Here is a 4,688-nt window from a genome sequence, read left to right as displayed (position 1 = left end):
CAAAACCTCTAGTTAGTTAGAGGTAACATTAGCTAACATTACCTCTAGTTAAGTAATGTTAATATTTTAACTAGGACTTAAAATGTTAAAACTTAAAAATTTAGCTTAAGTTTTAACTTATCTCAAGTTTTAACTGTTGAGAGCTCTAGCTTTTCATCTCCCCGGTGGTTTGGTCACATGAGCTGCAGACTAACAGACAATCTTTTAAGAATACTTGGAAAAATAGCAGGAAAAATAGTAGGTAAATAGTGGTGAAACCATGGAAGACGGCATAAAATATTTCAGCAGAGAGCATCCATCCTCTTTTTTTCGTCAGTTTGAGCTCATGAAGGCATTACTGTGTTCCTCTGGTAACTATAGAACGTCTATTAGACGTCATTCACTGACAGTGGAATAATTATTCTTAGCCAAACTAAATGATAACATTTACCTGTAGCGTGCTAAGTGTTTACTTGATGCACAAATTGTTGATATTGTGATTCTATTAATGAGTTTTATTTTATTGTTTTAGAGTCAAAATTTCCACCTTGGAAGACTAAATAGTTTAATCATATTTTTTCCTATATATAGGACTCTACCAACAAAACAAAAATGTAGATTATTGCTTGTTTAACAACCCTGGTTATTCGTCTGTGAACCTAATTAATTTGTTCATTATTGACTTTTGCTCAATTAAATTTCTTATGTATACATTGTATATGGTATTTTTTATTGTTGTTGATAATGTTGTTTTTCATGTCTTATTTCTTTTGTTCCTCCTATAATTGATGGAGATACATAGATATTATTTATTATATATAAAGGTGTTGTTTATGTCCTAATTACCTAATTAGCTCTACATCCTGAAGAAAAATATGGTATTTTAGAAGATAATTTGTCTTTCACGTTGCCAGTAATGGCGAAATTAATAGTAAATAATAAAGATTTTGTGGTATTCTCGTTCAGTGACATAATTATATTAGTTGTGTTACCACCCCCATGCCTTTAGAGGCAGTAGCAGGCCCGAAAAGGTGCGACTAAGAAACAGATTTAGAAGTACACAGAAAGCTACAGAATTCGTTAAAAGCTGTGAGCTGCGCTGAAGTAAATAAAAAAGAGAAGTTGAAATACATGCCAAGAGTGAAACTCCTTCCTACAGTTGAAGCTATATCACAGATTTCAAAAGAAATTTAAAACGGGAGAACGCGGATAATATAGGAAATAGCGCCCCCTTAACTTCCGGAGTGCAATGGTCCCATTTCCAAATAAGGTAAGAGACTGACAGTGGTCCGTCCCGCCCCTTTCTGTTTGCTGCAGAGAGGTGGACTTGGAATCGGAAACCAACTTCAGCTTCGTAGAACCAAGACAGACCAACTCTGGGTTAGCAGTAACGAGTAATGGTCCATCAGAAACTCTGAGATTCCTCAGAGATCAGTTTAAAGACGGACATCCATTCATTTATAAAGCTTTAGTCTGACTTGGCTCCGTTTATTATTCATAGCAAAGCAGATCCTCTGGTTTTGATATTTAAATTTTAATAAAATGTTGAAAATTAAAAACCTAGCTGAATCAATCCCAGGCCGAACACATCCGACAATCCCACCGACAAGAACCACAGCGTCTCTGGTCCTCGGTCCGGTTCGATTCGCCCAAAGTGAAACTGAAACCCCAAAACCTGACAGAATCTAAACAGAATCTGGCTCGGCATTAGACTCTCTACACAGCAGGTCATTTTACCAATGTGATGACGTCAACTCATTGCAACGTCATTAACGGCACCAATAGGCTTAAATTAACTCATGATAAACTGAATATTTCAGGTTATTTTACTAAAATGAAACTCACCAACCAGGTAGAAGCTCGCTTTCAGTCAATCAACGCTCAAGCAACCCGCGCTTATTTTCTTCTTCTATGGTTTAATATCGCTGCAGCTCAACGCGCTGCCACCTGCAGGTGAACTGCTGCATTACTTACAAAAACAAACAGCGCTCCTTTGTCAGTAACGCTGTTGCTATTAAAATATTTCATAGAAAATTATGTTTGATTTAATATTTCAAGTTTCAGCCTCTCTTGAAAAAAACATAAGAAAAGTCTTCATCTGTTTTAATTAATATTAAATATATTTCATGAATGAATCATGAAGTTATAATGTTTGCGCAAGGTGATTATTCACTCCTGAAGCCTCTCGGTGCTGTTCTGTTTGTCTTGGACTAAAAAGCAGCAGAAACAGCTCTTCAATGAATAATTAAAATGATAAACAATGTGGTGGGAAAACTATGAGAAAGATATTAAATCAGAAAAACTGGATGTAATGTGGCTTCGTGGCCACAGGATGGAAGCATTTGTCAGAAAGACAGGAAGGAGTTGTTTTTACATTATGGGTCTGGAAATCAGATCATAAATTGTTTTTATTATCCAGCTTTACGATGTAAAGACTACTATATCCATTTTTATTTTGGCATATTAAAGTTTTTCTGTTACATTAATATCCATTTTTATATTTTCATTATATTGTGTTTTTTATATTTTTGACTGTAGACCCACCCCCTCCGTCAGTCTGGCCCCGCCCCCTCTTGCTGTGAGCGGAAGCAGCTGGAGTAAAAAATATTTCTCCTCCCTTTTGCTGGCCTGCTCCTCTTCCTCCTCTTCCTCCCAGACGGGTCACTGCTCTGATGTGGAACCAGCAACTGGGCCGAGTCAGTTCTTGTTTTCAGGGGTGGGATGAAGCCAGAGGTTCTGGGTTTGAGCGGGTTGTCCTCCGGGTCCAGTTCAGGTTCCGCTGCCAGGATGAATCTGAATGATGAAGATGAAGCAGTGATCTTCATCATCAGTGATGATGATTGGCTGAGGCTCTGTCTCTGCTCCATAGACGGTGCAGCGCTGCTCTGGTCCTGAAATCTGGGTCAGTACCAGAACCAGAACCAGGAGAGCTTCTTGTATAAAGCTGTTTATGAATTAGATTTATAACCGGACCTGAAGAGAACCAGTGAGTAGAACCTTCAGACCGATGAGTGGCCCTTAGGGCGAGCTGTTTAATATTTAATATCCAGGTGGGTCCAGCCACAGTGGACAAAAGCCTGGGAATTAAATGGCTCAACAGCTTGCCATACATGGACCCTCTCTGAGGCCTTCAGCACCATGACCCTTGACCCCAAACGTTTTAGCTGCCAGGCCTCACCAGGGGTTTCTGCTTTCATTGTTCTGATAGATGCAATGAAGCGGACCGGGTCGGCTAACCGGGCCGCAGCATCAGAACCAGGTCCATTAGTTAAACTCAACAGAACAGAAAGAGACTGCACAGCTGGAACTGACACTCCGGATCTTCATCTCTGACCCGGAACCGGAACCAGAACCGGGTCACATTCAGAAACAAGATCATTCAAACCTTTTTCTGTGTTTCTACAGTTAGTTCTGGTTCTGATCAGGTGATCCCAGTTGACAGTAACTCATTATTTCCAGTCGCTCACCGTTGCCATGACAATGAGCCACTAATGACTCATCATCATCACACAGAACTTCATCAGTACCTTTCAGAGGTTCTGGTTCTGACCCGTGTTCCAGGGCTGCTGGTTGAATCAGACAGGAAGTTCTGCTGCGTCGCATGAGGTGTTTCCATGGCAACGTGCAGTTCTGGTACCGGACCAGCCAGTCCTGGTTCTACCGACTCTGACCCGGTCCAATCAGGAAACAAATGAGGAAGCAGCAGGAATCCATCAGAACACGGCCAGAGGCCCAGTCGGGCCGGGCAGAACCAGAACAGAACATGAATCACAGCAGGAAACCCAGCCCATTAATCCGGCCCGGTTCCGTCTGACAGCTCTGCAGCAGAACCGGGCCTGCAGACGGTTGTGATGGATGGCGGCCTGGTTCTGGTTTGGTTTACCTGAACTGCATCAGCTGCTGCTGACCGGGTTCATCAGAAAGTTCTGGTTCTGTCTGTCTGGACCATGGCAGGGTTCTGTTCCTGAACCAAGAGGAGAGCGGTCCAACGGACGGAGTCCCTGCAACCGGGGCGTCCGGACCCCAACAGCCTACCCGAACCCCCCAAGCCTCCCTGCAGCTGGACAAACACCTGTGGCCAATCAGGGACCAGAACGGTGTGTGCGTGCGTGTGTGTGTAATACCTTGTGGGGACGATTTTCCTGACATATACTACGTTGTGAGGACCAATTGCTCCTGTTTTTGGGTCAGGGGTCAGAGTTAGGACTAAGGTATGAATTGAGTTTTGGTTGGTTAGGCTGTAGGAATGAATGGAAGTCAATGGAAAGTCCCCACAAAGATAGCAACACAAACATGTGTGTGTGTGTGTGTGTTAGTGTGTGTTAGAGTGTGATAATGTGTTAATGTGTGTTAGTGTGTGTTAGAGTGTGTGTTAGTGTGTGTGTTAGTGTGTGTTAGAGTGTGTGTTAGTGTGTGTTAGTGTGTGTGTTAGTGTGTGTGTTAGTGTGTGTGTTAGTGTGTGTGTTAGTGTGTGTTAGAGTGTGTGTTAGAGTGTGTTAGTGTGTGTGTTAGTGTGTGTGTTAGTGTGTGTTAGTGTGTGTTAGAGTGTGTGTTAGTGTGTGTGTTAGTGTGTGTTAGACTGTGTGTTAGAGTGTGTGTTAGAGTGTGTTAGTGTGTGTGTTAGTGTGTGTGTTAGTGTGTGTTAGAGTGTGTGTTAGTGTGTGTTAGTGTGTGTGTTAGAGTGTGTTAGTGTGTGTTAGAGTGTGTTA

The 4,688-nt window shown here is 42.0% G+C and overlaps 1 protein-coding gene across 1 annotated transcript in view; it reads right to left on the bottom strand.

The window, feature by feature from the left end:
* ncaph2 (non-SMC condensin II complex, subunit H2) overlaps window positions 1–1,905 on the bottom strand; it is a 9,048-nt gene extending 7,143 nt beyond the window's left edge. The window contains exon 1 of the mRNA XM_016666897.1: window positions 1,825–1,905. The gene's annotated coding sequence lies outside the window, so the exon portion shown is untranslated. The remainder of the gene's footprint in view (window positions 1–1,824) is intronic.
* Between the last annotated feature and the right edge of the window lie 2,783 nt (window positions 1,906–4,688).

The sequence above is a fragment of the Poecilia formosa genome, unplaced genomic scaffold (assembly GCF_000485575.1).
Source record: "Poecilia formosa unplaced genomic scaffold, Poecilia_formosa-5.1.2 Scaffold835, whole genome shotgun sequence".
Lineage (NCBI taxonomy): Eukaryota > Metazoa > Chordata > Actinopteri > Cyprinodontiformes > Poeciliidae > Poecilia > Poecilia formosa.
This window is presented reverse-complemented; position numbering and strand designations above follow the sequence as displayed.